The 17568-nt window shown below is 45.4% G+C and overlaps 1 protein-coding gene across 1 annotated transcript in view; it reads right to left on the bottom strand.

Moving 5' to 3' along the window:
* spon2a (spondin 2a, extracellular matrix protein) overlaps positions 1 to 14675 on the bottom strand; it is a 58187-nt gene extending 43512 nt beyond the window's left edge. The window contains exon 1 of the mRNA XM_034182188.1: positions 14330 to 14675. The gene's annotated coding sequence lies outside the window, so the exon portion shown is untranslated. The remainder of the gene's footprint in view (positions 1 to 14329) is intronic.
* Between the last annotated feature and the right edge of the window lie 2893 nt (positions 14676 to 17568).

Genomic DNA, 17568 nt, shown 5'->3' with positions numbered 1-17568 from the left:
TCAAACTCTGGTTATTGGCGACTCTGTTTTGAGAAATGTGAAGTTAGCGACACCAGCAACCATTGTCAATTGTCTTCCGGGGGCCAGAGCAGGCGACATCGAAGGACATTTGAAATTGCTGGCTAAGGCTAAGCGTAAATTTGGTAAGATTGTAATTCACGTCGGCAGTAATGACACTCGGTTACGCCAATCGGAGGTCACTAAAATTAACATTGAATTGGTGTGTAACTTTGCAAAAACAATGTCGGACTCTGTTGTTTTCTCTGGGCCCCTCCCCAATCAGACCGGGAGTGACATGTTTAGCCGCATGTTCTCCTTGAATTGCTGGCTGTCTGAGTGGTGTCCAAAAAATGAGGTGGGCTTCATTGATAATTGGCAAAGCTTCTGGGGAAAACCTGGTCTTGTTAGGAGAGACGGCATCCATCCCACTTTAGAGGGAGCAGCTCTCATTTCTAGAAATCTGGCCAATTTTTTGGGATCCTCCAAACTGTGACTGTCTAGCGTTGGGACCAGGAGGCAGAGCTGTGGTCTTATACACCTCTCTGCAGCTTCTCTCCCCCTGCCATCCCCCTATTACCCCATCCCCGTAGAGACGGTGCCTGCTCCCAGACCACCAATAACTAGCAAAAATCTATTTAAGCATAAAAATTCAAAAAGAAAAAATAATATAGCACCTTCAATTGCACCACAGACTAAAACAGTTAAATGTGGTCTATTAAACATTAGGTCTCTTTCTTCTAAGTCCCTGTTGGTAAATGATATAATAATTGATCAACGTATTGATTTATTCTGCCTAACAGAAACTTGGTTACAGCAGGATGAATATGTTAGTTTAAATGAGTCAACACCCCCGAGTCACACTAACTGTCAGAATGCTCGTAGCACGGGCCGGGGCGGAGGATTAGCAGCAATCTTCCATTCCAGCTTATTAATTAATCAAAAACCTAGACAGAGCTTTAATTCATTTGAAAGCTTGTCTCTTAGTCTTGTCCATCCAAATTGGAAGTCCCAAAAACCAGTTTTATTTGTTATTATCTATCGTCCACCTGGTCGTTACTGTGAGTTTCTCTGTGAATTTTCAGACCTTTTGTCTGACTTAGTGCTTAGCTCAGATAAGATAATTATAGTGGGCGATTTTAACATCCACACAGATGCTGAGAATGACAGCCTCAACACTGCATTTAATCTATTATTAGACTCTATCGGCTTTGCTCAAAAAGTAAATGAGTCCACCCACCACTTTAATCATATTTTAGATCTTGTTCTGACTTATGGTATGGAAATAGAAGACTTAACAGTATTCCCTGAAAACTCCCTTTTGTCTGATCATTTTTTAATAACATTTACATTTACCCTGATGGACTACCCTGCAGTGGGGAATAAGTTTCATTACACTAGAAGTCTTTCAGAAAGCGCTGTAACTGGGTTTAAGGATATGATTCCTTCTTTATGTTCTCTAATGTCATATACCAACACAGAGCAGAGTAGCTACCTAAACTCTGTAAGGGAGTTAGAGTATCTTGTCAATAGTTTTACATCCTCATTGAAGACAACTTTGGATGCTGTAGCTCCTCTGAAAAAGAGAGCTTTAAATCAGAAGTGTCTGACTCCGTGGTATAACTCACAAACTCGTAGTTTAAAGCAGATAACCCGTAAGTTGGAGAGGAAATGGCGTCTCACTAATTTAGAAGATCTTCACTTAGCCTGGAAAAAGAGTTTGTTGCTCTATAAGAAAGCCCTTCGTGAAGCTAGGACATCTTTCTACTCATCACTAATTGAAGAAAATAAGAACAACCCCAGGTTTCTTTTCAGCACTGTAGCCAGGCTGACAAAGAGTCAGAGCTCTATTGAGCTGAGTATTCCATTAACTTTAACTAGTAATGACTTCATGACTTTCTTTGCTAACAAAATTTTGACTATTAGAGAAAAAATTACTCATAACCATCCCAAAGATGTATCGTTATCTTTGGCTGCTTTCAGTGATGCCGGTATTTGGTTAGACTCTTTCTCTCCGATTGTTCTGTCTGAGTTATTTTCATTAGTTACTTCATCCAAACCATCAACATGCTTATTAGACCCCATTCCTGCCAGGCTGCTCAAGGAAGTCCTACCATTATTTAATGCTTCAATCTTAAATATGATCAATCTATCTTTGTTAGTTGGTTATGTACCACAGGCCTTTAAGGTGGCAGTAATTAAACCATTACTTAAAAAGCCATCACTTGACCCAGCTATCTTAGCTAATTATAGGCCAATCTCCAACCTTCCTTTTCTCTCAAAGATTCTTGAGAGGGTAGTTGTAAAACAGCTAACTGATCACCTGCAGAGGAATGGTCTATTTGAAGAGTTTCAGTCAGGTTTTAGAATTCATCATAGTACAGAAACAGCATTAGTGAAGGTTACAAATGATCTTCTTATGGCTTTGGACAGTGGACTTATCTCTGTGCTTGTTCTGTTGGACCTCAGTGCTGCTTTTGATACTGTTGACCATAAAATTTTATTACAGAGATTAGAGCATGTCATAGGTATTAAAGGCATTGCGCTGCGGTGGTTTGAATCATATTTGTCTAATAGATTACAGTTTGTTCATGTAAATGGGGAATCTTCTTCACAGACTAAAGTTAATTATGGAGTTCCACAAGGTTCTGTGCTAGGACCAATTTTATTCACTTTATACATGCTTCCCTTGGGCAGTATTATTAGACGGTATTGCTTAAATTTTCATTGTTACGCAGATGATACCCAGCTTTATCTATCCATGAAGCCAGAGGATACGCACCAATTAGCTAAACTGCAGGATTGTCTTACAGACATAAAGACATGGATGACCTCTAATTTCCTGCTTTTAAACTCAGATAAAACTGAAGTTATTGTACTTGGCCCCACAAATCTTAGAAGCATGGTGTCTAACCAGATCGTTACTCTGGATGGCATTTCCCTGATCTCTAGTAATACTGTGAGAAATCTTGGAGTTATTTTTGATCAGGATATGTCATTCAAAGCGCATATTAAACAAATATGTAGGACTGCCTTTTTGCATTTACGCAATATCTCTAAAATCAGAAAGGTCTTGTCTCAGAGTGATGCTGAAAAACTAATTCATGCATTTGTTTCCTCTAGGCTGGACTATTGTAATTCATTATTATCAGGTTGTCCTAAAAGTTCCCTAAAAAGCCTTCAGTTGGTTCAGAATGCTGCAGCTAGAGTACTGACGGGGACTAGCAGGAGAGAGCATATCTCACCCGTGTTGGCCTCCCTTCATTGGCTTCCTGTTAATGCTAGAATAGAATTTAAAATTCTTCTTCTTACTTATAAGGTTTTGAATAATCAGGTCCCATCTTATCTTAGGGACCTCATAGTACCATATTACCCCATTAGAGCGCTTCGCTCTCAGACTCCGGGCTTACTTGTAGTTCCTAGGGTTTGTAAGAGTAGAATGGGAGGCAGAGCCTTCAGCTTTCAGGCTCCTCTCCTGTGGAACCAGCTCCCAATTCAGATCAGGGAGACAGATACCCTCTCTACTTTTAAGATTAGGCTTAAAACTTTCCTTTTCGCTAAGGCTTATAGTTAGGGCTGGATCGGGTGACCCTGGACCATCCCTTGGTTATGTTGCTTTAGACGTAGACTGTGTTTCATAATTATTGTATGGCCTTGCCTTGCAATGTGGAGCGCCTTGGGGCAACTGTTTGTTGTGATTTGGCGCTATACAAGAAAAAAGTTGATTGATTGATATCTCACCCATATTGGCCTCTCTTCATTGGCTTCCTGTTAATTCTAGAATAGAATTTAAAATTCTTCTTCTTACTTATAAGGTTTTGAATAATCAGGTCCCATCTTATCTTAGGGACCTCGTAGTACCATATCACCCCAATAGAGCGCTTCGCTCTCAGACTGCAGGCTTACTTGTAGTTCCTAGGGTTTGTAAGAGTAGAATGGGAGGCAGAGCCTTCAGCTTTCAGGCTCCTCTCCTGTGGAACCAGCTCCCAATTCAGATCAGGGAGACAGACACCCTCTCTACTTTTAAGATTAGGCTTAAAACTTTCCTTTTTGCTAAAGCTTATAGTTAGGGCTGGATCAGGTGACCCTGAACCATCCCTTAGTTATGCTGCTATAGACGTAGACTGCTGGGGGGTTCCCATGATGCACTGTTTCTTTCTCTTTTTGCTCTGTATGCACCACTCTGCATTTAATCATTAGTGATTGATCTCTGCTCCCCTCCACAGCATGTCTTTTTCCTGGTTCTCTCCCTCAGCCCCAACCAGTCCCAGCAGAAGACTGCCCCTCCCTGAGCCTGGTTCTGCTGGAGGTTTCTTCCTGTTAAAAGGGAGTTTTTCCTTCCCACTGTAGCCAAGTGCTTGCTCACAGGGGGTCGTTTGACCGTTGGGGTTTTACATAAGTATTGTATGGCCTTGCCTTACAATATAAAGCGCCTTGGGGCAACTGTTTGTTGTGATTTGGCGCTATATAAAAAAATTGATTGATTGATTGACATTGACCCTAAACACACAGCCAAGATATCAAAGGAGTGGCTTCAGGACAACTCTGTGAATATCCTTGAGTGGCCCAGCCAGAGTCCAGACCTGAATCCGATTGAACATCTCTGGAGAGATCTGAAAATGGCTGTGCACCGTTGCTGCCCATCCAACCTGATGGAGCTTGAGAGGTGCTGCAAAGAGGAATGGACAAAATTGCCCAAAGACAGGTTCATCAAGCTTGTGGCATCATATTCAAGAAGATGTGAGGCTGTAATTGCTGACAAAGGTACATCAACAAAGTATTGAGAAAAGGCTATGAATGCTCACTCCAAAAGCCAGCCAGACTAGGAAATTACTCAGGACCCTTAGACAAGGTCCTTAATCCACAAGTTGCTCCCGGTCTGTAGTGAGCACCTTGCATGGCAGCACCATGATATTGGTGCATGAATGTGTCTGTGTAAATGGGTGAATGTGAGGCATAATTGTAAGGTGCTTTGAGCTTCTGATTCAGATGGAAAAGGGCTATTTACTTGGCTCACCTGGCTCAGTGAGCCTGGCTTGGCTCACTAATGCAGTCTATTTACTTTGTTCTATTTACTATGTTCATGTGATTTTATAGCTTTTTTTATTTTTAATAAATTTGCGAAACGTTCAGAAAAATTTATTTCATTTTGTCATTGTGGGGCGTTGTGAGTAGAATTTTGAGGGAAAATGAAATTACTCCATTTTGGAATAAGGCTGTAACATAACAAAATGTGAAAAAGTGAAGTGCTGTGAATACTTTCTGGACGCACTGTGTGTGCGTGTGTGTGTGTGTATATTTATATATATATATATATATATTATGACATGCAGATCCATATCAGATCTGCTGTGGTGACACTGAGTGGAATAAAGGGAGAAGCCAAAGGGATTTTTATATTTCTGAAGAATATTTTGGCCAACTTCGAACTTGCTGGAACAACTTGGAGGAATGTGCTGCCACTCGCCGGCTGCTGCACAGTGTGTCATCACTCATCAGCAGCCAGCTTTCAAGATTCATGACATGCACTGACAATGACGCACTGGGGGTGCACTGTTAAAAACAATGAAAGGCATTATTCTTTTTATTATTATTTATAATGTGGAGAGAAAGGTAAAAACTTCAGTTAAAGCAGCTCTGGTGCCTCACACACTGCACTAAGTATTACAGATCATTTTGTACCTCTGGGTAGTATTTGGTCATTGTGGCATCATGTATCTATAGCTTTGTGATGTAACAAAGCCAGTTGGAAAAACAGGGAAGAAATGAAAGTAAACTGAAAGATAGAAACTTTTTAACATTGGTCTACAGGTCATTGTGAGATATCATATATCCAGTTTTTGAAATACTAAAAACTATACATATACGAAAAACAAAGTAATAAAGTGTTTCTAATCTGAAACCACCAAAAGCAGTTACTGATTTGTGCATTTTAATGTGGCTTTTCCAAATGCAGAAATAAGAGTTGTGCACTAATTGTTGGTGTGGATGTATTTTTGTATTCTAGTCAAAGTCAGTGTGCCTTTATTTCTATATGTGCTTTTGCATTCGATAAATGGTAAATGGAATGCATTTATATAGCGCTTTTCCATCTATATCAGACGCTCAAAGCACTTTATATAAGTAATGCCTCATATTTACCCCAATGTCATGGTGCTGCCATACAAGGTACGCACTACACACTGGGAGCAATTAGGGGATTAAGGACCTTGCCCAAGAGCCCTTAGTGATTTTCCAGTCAGGCTGGGATTTGAACCAAGGATCCTCTGGTCTCAAGCCCAATGCTTAACCACTAGACCATCACCTCCCCATTAGATGCAAGAACACCTAACATGAGGCTGTTCTTTTGGTACTGATTTGTGACTTGTCAGCAGCAAAACATATATCTTATTGAGTTATTTAGTCTTGACTTGAATTGTGAAGACCAAATTCTTGAATAACTTTCTTGAAAACTACCCAAAAGATATTTGACACCAGGGTCTGTGCAAAATAATTGTGAAAAAAAGAGAGAAGATTTTCACCAAATGTGTTTAGACGATTACTTTGGCAGATACCTTGAGATGATTAACTTTTGTCACTTTTGGAGAGGACTGGATAAAGTTCAAGGTCAACAAAAACATGGTGCAAAAGACATATTTTCTATTTTATCTCCACAACCCAATGGATCTAAAGTTTATGGGTGATTCTTTAACTACGGGCACTATTGGCCTTGTAAATGTAATTTCCACCACACCATTGCCTTACAATATAAAGCGCCTTGGGGCAACTGTTTTGTTGTGAAAGTGTAGGAACACGGACCCACAACAGCGGGCGCAATGAACGGACAATGGAGAGAGTAAATAACAAGATTTACTACTGAAACAAGCACGAGTAATACAACAAACACAATTTGGGGTCGAATCCGCTGGTGTCGTGTGGGCAGGCTCGAAGGTAGGAGACGTCTGTCTCAGTCGAACCGGAACCACCCAGATCTCCTCCGCCACCGAACCCTGGAAATACTGGAACCGCCAAGTCCCGAATTCCCAGGTGGCCACTGCCTCCGCTCGTCGGATCCGGTACTGCTGGCAGGAGAGAGCAACAACACACAGGAGTGGATGAACGCACCCAGTAACAGAGAGGGGAGAAGCCGCCTCCACCTCTTGGCAAAGTATAGCAGGAAGGTGAGTACTTATCCAAAGAATGAGGTTTTCAGTAGTCACCAGTCCTGAAAAAGGTTTTAACAGTCTTAGCTGATAATGCAATGTATAACTGCAGAGAATACTACCTTGGTCTTAGGCGCTATCTCGGCACTGAGGTGGAGACGCAGTCCTCCTGATATACCTCGGTGCTGAGTAGAACAGCTGTGTCTGGTGATGGGTGACAGCTGTCACCCAGGCTACTCCCATGATGCGGCAGCGCCCTCTGGTGCCTGGAGCCCGCACTCCAGGCAGGGCGCCCTCTGGTGGTGGTGGGCCAGCAGTACCTCCTCTTCAGCGGCCCACACAACAGGACCCCCCCCTCAACGGGCGCCTCCTGGCGCACGACCGGGCTTGTCCGGATGGCGTCGGTAGAAGTCGGCCAGGAGGGCCGGGTCCAGGATGAAGCCCTTCTTCACCCAGGAGCGCTCCTCGGGGCCGTACCCCTCCCAGTCCACCAGATACTGAAAACCCCGGCCCATCCGACGGACGTCAAGGAGCCGGCGGACAGTCCAAGCCGGTGCTCCGTCGATGATCCGGGCAGGAGGCGGCGCCGGACCCGGGGTGCAGAGGGGTGAGGTGTGAAGAGGCTTGATCCGGGAAACATGGAAGACTGGATGGATCCGCAGTGAGGCCGGAAGCTGGAGCCTCACTGCGGCGGGGTTGATGACCTTGAGGATCTTATAAGGTCCGATGTACCGTTCTTGCAGTTTTGGAGAATCAACCTGTAGGGGAATGTCCTTCGTGGACAACCAGACCTCCTGCCCAGGACGATACTTGGGGGCCGGGGCTCGCCGCCGGTCTGCATGTTTCTTCGCCCTCGTCCGGGCCTGCAACAAGGCAGAGCGGGCGGCCCGCCACACCCGACGGCACTTCCGTAGGTGGGCCTGGACCGAGGGCACACCGACCTCTCCCTCAACCACCGGAAACAAGGGGGGCTGATACCCCAAGCACACCTCAAACGGGGAGAGGCCGGTGGCTGATGACACTTGGCTGTTGTGGGCGTACTCGATCCAGGCCAGGTGGGTACTCCAGGCCGTCGGGTGCGCGGCTGTCACACAGCGAAGTGTCTGCTCCAGTTCTTGATTCGCCCGCTCTGCCTGCCCGTTGGTCTGGGGGTGGTACCCAGACGAGAGGCTGACCGTGGCCCCCAGTTCCCGGCAGAAGCTCCTCCAGACATGTGAGGTGAACTGGGGACCGCGATCGGAGACGATGTCTGATGGTATGCCATGCAGACGGACGACGTGGTGGACCAGGAGGTCCGCTGTCTCCTGGGCCGTAGGGAGCTTCGGGAGGGCCACGAAGTGGGCCGCCTTGGAGAAACGGTCCACTATCGTGAAGACGACGGTGTTTCCCTGGGATGGCGGGAGACCCGTGACGAAGTCCAGGCCGATGTGGGACCAGGGGCGATGAGGCACGGGCAATGGCTGTAGCTGCCCTGAGGTCTTCCTATGGTCGGCCTTGCCCCTGGCGCAGGTGGTACAGGCCTGGACGTAGTCCCGGACGTCGGTCTCCAGGGATGCCCACCAGAAGCGTTGCCGGACGACTGCCACGGTCCTTCGCACCCCTGGGTGACAGGAGAGCTTAGAACCATGACAGAAGTCCAGGACTGCAGCTCTAGCCTCTGGTGGGACGTATAGTCTGTTTTTTGGTCCGTTTCCGGGGTCCGGGACACGGGTCAGGGCCTCCCGGATGGTCTTCTCCACGTCCCAGGTGAGGGCGGCCACGATAGCGGACTCCGGGATGATGGGATCCGGGGGATCCGACGGTTCCGTTTTGACCTCATCTTCGTGCACCCGGGACAATGCATCCGATCTCTGATTCTTGGTCCCGGGACGGTAGGTAATCCGGAAGTCAAAACGGCCAAAGAACAGTGACCAGCGGGCTTGCCTGGGGTTCAGACGCTTGGCGGTTCTGATGTACTCCAGGTTCCGATGGTCAGTGAAAACCGTGAATGGCACGGCTGTTCCCTCCAACAGATGTCTCCACTCTTCGAGGGCCTCTTTCACAGCAAGGAGTTCCCGATTGCCGACGTCATAATTCCGTTCAGCGGGGGTCAACCTGCGAGAAAAATAGGCACACGGGTGAAGGACCTTATCGGTCTTCCCGCTCTGGGAGAGCACCGCTCCTATCCCTGAGTCCGAGGCATCCACTTCAACCACTAACTGGCGGCTAGGATCGGGCTGCACCAGAACTGGTGCAGACGAGAAGCGCCGTTTCAACTCCTTGAACGCGGCCTCGCACCGGTCCGACCAGGTGAAGGGAACTTTTGGAGAGGTCAGGGCTGTCAGGGGGCTAACTACCTGACTGTAGCCCTTAATGAACCTCCTATAAAAATTAGCAAAACCGAGGAACTGTTGCAGCTTCCTACGGCTTGTAGGTTGGGGCCAATCTCTCACCGCCGCAACCTTGGCCGGGTCCGGGGCGACGGAGTTAGAGGAGATGATAAACCCCAGGAAGGACAAAGAAGTGCTGTGGAACTCACACTTCTCGCCCTTCACAAACAGGCGGTTCTCCAACAACCGCTGCAGGACCTGACGGACATGCCGGACATGAGTCTCAGGATCCGGGGAAAAGATGAGTATATCGTCCAGATACACGAAGACGAACCGGTGCAGGAAGTCCCGCAGGACATCGTTTACCAACGCTTGGAAGGTCGCGGGAGCGTTAGTGAGACCGAACGGCATGACCAGGTACTCAAAATGGCCCAACGGGGTGTTAAATGCCGTCTTCCATTCGTCTCCCTTCCGGATCCGAACCAAATGATAGGCATTCCTAAGATCAAGTTTGGTGAAGATATTGGCTCCATGCAAGGGGGTGAACACCGAATCCAACAGGGGCAACGGGTATCGATTGCGAACCGTGATTTCGTTCAACCCCCTATAGTCAATGCATGGACGAAGCCCGCCATCCTTTTTTCCCACAAAAAAGAAACCAGCACCCATCGGAGAGGTGGAATTCCGGATCAACCCGGCAGCTAATGAGTCCCGGATGTAGGTCTCCATTGATTCACGCTCCGGCCGTGAGAGGTTGTACAGCCTACTGGACGGAAACTCACTGCCTGGAACCAAATCAATGGCACAATCGTACGGGCGGTGAGGAGGAAGCGTGAGAGCCAGATCCTTGCTGAACACATCAGCGAGGTCATGGTACTCCGCTGGCACCGCCTTCAGATTGGGCGGGACTCGGACCTCCTCCTTAGCTTGGGAGCCGGGAGGAACCGAGGAACCTAGACACTCCCGATGGCAGGTTTCGCTCCACTGAACCACTACCCCGGACGGCCAATCAATCCGGGGATTGTGCTTTAGCATCCATGGAAACCCTAAAACCACACGGGAGGTGGCCTGAGTCACGAAGAACTCGATCACCTCCCGGTGGTTACCTGACACCACCAGAGTTACTGGAGGTGTCTTATGTGTGATTGGTGGGAGTAGGGAGCCGTCTAGCGCCCGAACCTGCACAGGCGAGGTAAGAGCCACCAGAGGGAGCCCTATCTCCCTGGCCCATCTACTGTCAAGCAGATTCCCCTCAGAGCCCGTGTCCACCAGTGCTGGGGCCTTCAGGGTTGAATCCTCATAAAGGATCGTGACTGGGAGTCGTGTAGCAATGTGGGTGTGTCCCACATGAATGTTTTGGCCCACCCCTGGCCCAGTCTCTAGGGGCGGGCGTTGGAGTTTAACCGCTCGGGGCAGTCGTTTGCCATATGCTCACTCGAGCCACAAACATAACAAGCTCCGTGGGCCCGCCTCCTTTGTGCTCCAGGTGCCCTAAATGTTGCCCTGCTCGTGTCCATAGCTTCGTCAGCAGGGGGAGCCATAGGCGCACGGAGCGCAGGAACAGAGGAGCGTGGGGAGGGCGGAGCTCGATCGGACCCGGAAGGGAGAGGGACGACGCGTGCCTGGCCACGCCCTTCGCCTCGTTCCCGACGGCGTTCCTCTAACCGGTTGTCGAGTCGTATGACTAGATCGCACTCCAGGCAGGGCGCCCTCTGGTGGTGGTGGGCCAGCAGTACCTCCTCTTCAGCGGCCCACACAACACTGTTTGTTGTGATTTGGCGCTATATACATGTGCTCTGATGTCACTGTTTATCTCCATAGAAACTACCCAAACAATCTTTCATACAAACTGTTTAAAGGGACATTACAGTGTTGTGGTGGAAATTACGGCAATAGTGTGGGACAACTACATTTTGTTTTAAAAAAATCACAACAGTTGTATGACATTGAATACCCCAATTATGTTTTGATTATTTTACTGATATTTTATTCAGAGATATTTTAAAACATTAGAAAAAATGTTTCTTTACCATTCATTTTTATCATTGAAGATCAAAAGTCTGGGTGTGGGACAAGCACAAAACGGCAATATTTACATATAATGATGCTGAAAAAAGGTGAAAAAGTCATCATAGACTACTAGAACAAATTTAACACTTTCATTGTAAAGATAACTATAAAAGTGTGAAATTTCCCCTTTTTTCTGTTTTTCATACAATAGGATCAAAGGACATAATAAGTGCCTGTAGTCTAAGAATCACCTGTATATTGATCAGCAAATTTGTTATTGATTGGTATAAGCCGTGTCACGATGAAGTCATAAAAGGAAGATGACATAAAGCTAATGTTAATCAATCGACAGTAATGAAAAGGTATGAGGATAAAGTCACGACACAAAGACAAAATGAATTGACATCATAATTGTCCAAAAAAAAAAAAAAAAAACACACACATTTTCCAGGATTTCTCCAAAACTAACAGGGTAAGATCAGGTAGTTAGTGGGATAAGGAGTTAGACTACCAATACAAAGACCTGGGTTTGATTTCCAGCCACGCTATCTGTCTGTGTCCTTGGACATTACACTTCATGTGCATTGTCTCAGTCCACTCAGCTGTAAATAGATACCAGCCTTTGGCTGGAGAAGTAAACTGGAACTGGGCTGATGTCTTGTCCAGGGGGAATTGTAGACTCACGTCCATTTTGCGTTATTGAATCCATGGATAAGCACAGGCACCAACTGGCTTCAGGACTTATATCAGACATACTTCTTCTTAATAGGGCCAGACAGGTGAGCCAAAGCCTTTATCCATCAGTAAAATATTTGCCATTACATGATAAAAGTGATGTCATGTTGACCGCCATTAAAGTGGCATGAAGCAATATTACTGTGGTCAGAAAAACATGTCTTATGTGCATGCACAAGGTATGCATGATCCCCCTGTTGTCTTCAAAAAATGTGATTATGTGGCAGTTCCAGGGTGTTACAGGAAAGCAGCGTACTGTGTGTGCGTGCATGCACAGCCTGGTATGGCATTTCTATTGGTTACAGTATACTATCACTAAGTCTCTAAATAGCTGCAAAGTGCAGACAGTTAAATGTGGGCAAGTGCAGCGCATATACATGTATGTAAATACTCACACTCTGGTGTCTTGCCAAACACAGTCCCTGAGGTCTATTTCCAGAGGACAGATTGTGTTACTCTGCAAATATAGCTGCAAAACACTCTTTATTGACCTCCTTATATGACACTGTGCATTTTGTCATGAAACATGTGCATTGGCTTTGACAAGATCAGAATCAGAACCGAGTCAAACCATAAAAATTCTCTGATGTCCAGCTTGAATGTGATCATCTTACTAAACCACAGCTCCTGTGTGCAGGAGAGTGATAAAGTTCAACATCATTTACTGTGAAAGACATTATTTTCACTTCAGGGAGGCAGGTTTTCTCATTCTGCACTTGTGAAGCTTCACTAAAAGTCACCACCGCCTGCAGCAGGGGCCTTTTCACATCAATATGTAATCAGAAGTGCTCCTGCCCACTGTGTGTGTGGAGTTTAAAAAAGGTCAGCCCTGTCATCAGCTACTGCAATGACTGAATTGTTTTTCTGTCTTTCACTCGTATTCCACAGCAGCACCAACTCATAACTCTTAACTGAAAAAGCATTTGTGTTAAACATATTGTCAGCTTTCTTTCATCACTCCTGTCATGACAACCAACCATTTGAACCCTAACAGACTTGAGAGACATTTCTTGAAAAGCTACACAGACCCCGCGACCAGCTGATGTCTGCGGCTGCAAACACACACACAGTAATAATAGACTGTGTGGTATTTACTGGTGCGCAAGGAGGTATGCGCTGACTTTCAGTGGATATAAATTACGCACACCATGGATTTCTTCATGGCATTCTCACACAGCAGCACCATTCTTGTATTTCTTGCAGACACAAAATGCAGTAAAACAAGGGGATATGGCACCAGACCAAAAGCAAGGGCCCCCCATGGGCACCATCGCTGTGTAATTGTACCTGACTCATGCAGAGATAATGCATTACGTCACTTTAGCTTATGCAGGTAGATGTGCACGGACACAGATTTGTGCACACAGCAGGAGGTAGCTTCCTTTGCTATGAAAAGATGGCGGGCAGGAGTGGATCCACCTTCAGGTCAAGTGGAAGGGTGAAGGGGGTGCCAAAGCACACCATATCCCTCGCCCCAGAAATATTTTAAAAAATCTATACTTTTTTTTTTCATGTATTCAAAGACAATCTGGGAAGCTAAATACGGACTCTGTAGTCATCATTTATCAATCAGCCTTTGTTTCTGAAAGACCTTTCCCATATTTAATCACACCTTTGACCAGTCATTCAAATTGGCGGGGGGGGGGGGGGGGGGGCCTTTAACTCTCTCTCTTGATCAGCCACTGAACGGCTGAACGGCTTTTCAGAACTTTTTTGTTGGTTAAAGAAACACAAAGTTCATTTTGTCAGTTCGAGTGAAGTATCACAATTTAGTTGTGTGAAGCTCCTTTATTTTTAAAGCAGCGCGATCAGCAGAAAGTTCACACACGAAAGCTGTAGCAAAGCAAAATAATTAAATGCCCAAAAAAAAAAAAAAAAAAAAAAAAATCAACCAATCCTGATGCACGTTGTTTCAATAAATAAGGAGGGAGACAAAAAGCAAGATATTACTCAATGAAAGAGAGTGTGTTTGATTTCCATGATTTAAATATGTCCACTGAGGAACACAAAATGATGTGATTTGGAGACTGATGGACAAATGTGAAATAAAATCACTAAAAAGTACCGTTTTCCTCGATGTGCATTCACATTCTCAAGTTCCCACTCAATGAATGAATGAAGCGTTCAGTTTCTTACCTGTGCTCAGTGATTCGGAGGCTCGGAGAGGTCACGCTTTTCTCCTCTTTCTGTCTTTAGTGCAACAGGTTGTCCGGTGCAACCTTATCAGCCTTTATCCTCATTCTATCCTCTATCTCTCATTGTATCTCCTCATATTACCCTCTGCTCTTGCTCCTCTCCCTCTCTTTCTTTCTCCTCCCCTTCGTCTCCATGTATGGAAAACCAGTTGCCAACCTCACTTTTCTCCTTTGCTGTGCTCCTCGTTCTCTTCCTCCACTCAGCCTCAGCGTTTCTTTGCTGACAAGGTAATCAACACCACATTGGCCTGTCTCATCATCATTTCTAGAGGTGTAGAGTTGCTGAATAATGGCATAACAGACTTGCATGCAGGCATACGACTTGGATAACAGACAGCCCCAGAGAAACAAGGCTAATATTTTATTTCTGCAATTAATTTACTGATTGGTTGCTGCAGAGAATCAAAGGGTTTTAAACCCATTTTCTCCTGTGGCAGATCCAGCTGTGATCTCATCTTGGGAACACTTTTCTCTCAGGTCAGAGAAGAGATGCAGTGTGTGTGAAGTGGTCATCACTTCCCACAGCTGGTACACACATGGACAACCGGGAAGGTTATCTATTACGTGTCAAGGCTCAGACTACACAGGGCTGTGTAAAATCTGTGTAACTTTTTGTAAAGTAATTCATTGTTATCCACAGCTGTGCAGGTGGACCGTATTCAAAATGGCGATAATGGCATTATTGTGTATTCCTCCAGTCTGCTGCTATGCACACTTCAACTGTTCTCTGACCTGGCGGGGTATCCGTAACAGGATAATATATTTTATATATATATATATACACATATATATATATATATATATATATATATACATATATTTACACACACACACACACACACACACACACACACACACACACACACACACACACACACACACACACACACACACACACACACACACACACACACACACACACACACAAACAGTGCATCCAGAAAGTAAGCACAGTGCGTCACTTTTTCTACACTTTATGTTACAGCCTTATTCCAAAATGGAGTAAATTCAATTTTTACCTCAAAATTCTATTCACAACACCCCATAATGACAACATGAAAAAAGGTGTGAACCCAATGGTCACTCAGAGCTCCAGCATTTCCTCTGTGGAAAGAGGAGAACCAACCAGAAGGATGACCATCTCCACTGCAATCACCAATCAGGCCTATATGGTAGAGTGGACAGATGGAAGCCACTCCTTCATGCAAGGCATATGGCAGGCCACCTGGAGTTTGCCAAAAGGCACCTGAAGGACTCTCAGACCACGAGAAACAAAATTCTCTGGTCTGATGAGACAAAGATTGAACACTGAATGCCAGGCCTCATGTTTAGAGGAAAGCACACACCATCCCTACAGTGAAGCATGGTGGTGGCTGCATCATGTTGTGGGGAAGTTTTTAGTGGCAGGAACTGGGAGACTAGTCAGGGTTAAGCTGGGCAAACTGTGCGACAAAACCGCAGGGTGTAAGTTCAGAGCGCATGATTAATGTTCTCACACTGTACAGCACAATGCTCTGATGTGATCTGACTGCTCACATTGTACTCGTATGTTCAAAAACCACACATCGAACTTGTGTTTCCAGAAGCAAAATGTAAACAGAAGCTTTTTTCTTTTTCTTTTTTTTTTCAAACTTTATTTACATTTCTTATTTTTCCAAAAACTCTCGATGGGAGACAAATTTTTAACAACAAAAAAAATACAAGACCTTAAATGAGTTGAAGAATAATAGGGAAAAAGAAACAGAAGCTACTCTCTCAAAGAGATGATCACTGTTTATGCTCTCTCTGGTGTTTGCACATGCACAGTGCAAGAGACGCTTGTAGCACTGCTTCAACAGTGTGGAACCCTCACGACGGCCAACCAGAATATCAGACAGGTTTGATTTTCATCCGACCATACGACTCCATGTATACTACATGATGCAGGATGCGCGATTAAGCTGAAACCTGGCGTGATCCAAAAAATTCTCGCACGAGTGAAAAATCGTCTGCAAAAGGGCCAAAACTCACACAATAATATCATATTTACTGAGCAAAGGGCATGAATACTTATGTACACGTGATTTCTTAGTTTTTTATTTTCAATAAATTTGCAAAGAAAAAAACTTTTTCATGTTGTCATTATGGGGTGTTGTGAGTAGAATTTGAAGGGGAAAAAAATTAATTCACTGATTTTGGAATAAGGCTGTAACATAGCAAAATGTGGAAAAGTGAAGCGCTGTGAATACTTTCTGGATGCCTGGAAAAATGTACCAAGACATTCTTGATAATAAAATCTCCTACCATCTACAAGGATGATGATTATGAAACGTGGGTGGACATTTCAGCAAGACAATATCCCAAGCACAGCCAAGGAAACACTCAACTGGTTTCAGAGAATGAAAGCAAAGTTGCTATGGTTTCAGAGAAGGAAAACAAAGTTACTAGAATGACCCAGCCAATCACCTGACTTGAATCCAATTGAAAAATCTATGGAAAGAACTAAAGATCAGAATCCATTGTTCTGGACATTTGGGTGAAGAGAGGGGCAGAACTGTCAACTGATCACCATCTGGTGGTGAGTTGGATCAGAGAATGGGGAGGACTTTGGACAGACCTGCTCAGCCCAAATGGATAGTGTGGGTGAACTGGGAACGTCTGGAGGAGCCCACTGCCTGAGAGATCTTTAGCTCAAACCTCTGGTGGAGCTTTTCTTGCATCCCTGCAGAGGTTGGGGCATTGAACCAGAATGGGTAATGTTCAAAGCTTCCATTGCTGAAGCTGTAGCAGGGAGTTGTGGACTAAAGGTCTTAGGTACCTCAAGGGGCAATGACCCTCTTACACTGTGGTCAGGGAATCCGTCTTACTGAAGAAGGGGTCTTTCCAGGATATGTTATCTTAGAGGACTCCAGAGGCAGTTTCAACAAGGTACCGACAGGCTCACAGTGTGTCAGTCTCTGTTGTGGTGGAGGTAAAGCAGCGGGTGTGGGAGGAGTTTGGAGCAGCTGTGGAGAAGGACTTTCGGTCAGCACCAAGCTGCTTCTGGAGGACCGTGCAGCATGTCAGGAGAGGACAACGGAGAACCATACAAGGTGTATACAGTAAGGATGGGACTCTGTTGACCTCAACTTAGGAGGTAATAGGTTGCTGGAAGGAGCACTTTGACAAACTCCTGCATCAGACTGGAGCGCCCTCTGTAGT

The sequence above is a fragment of the Thalassophryne amazonica genome, chromosome 11 (assembly GCF_902500255.1).
Source record: "Thalassophryne amazonica chromosome 11, fThaAma1.1, whole genome shotgun sequence".
Classification (NCBI taxonomy): domain Eukaryota; kingdom Metazoa; phylum Chordata; class Actinopteri; order Batrachoidiformes; family Batrachoididae; genus Thalassophryne; species Thalassophryne amazonica.
This window is presented reverse-complemented; position numbering and strand designations above follow the sequence as displayed.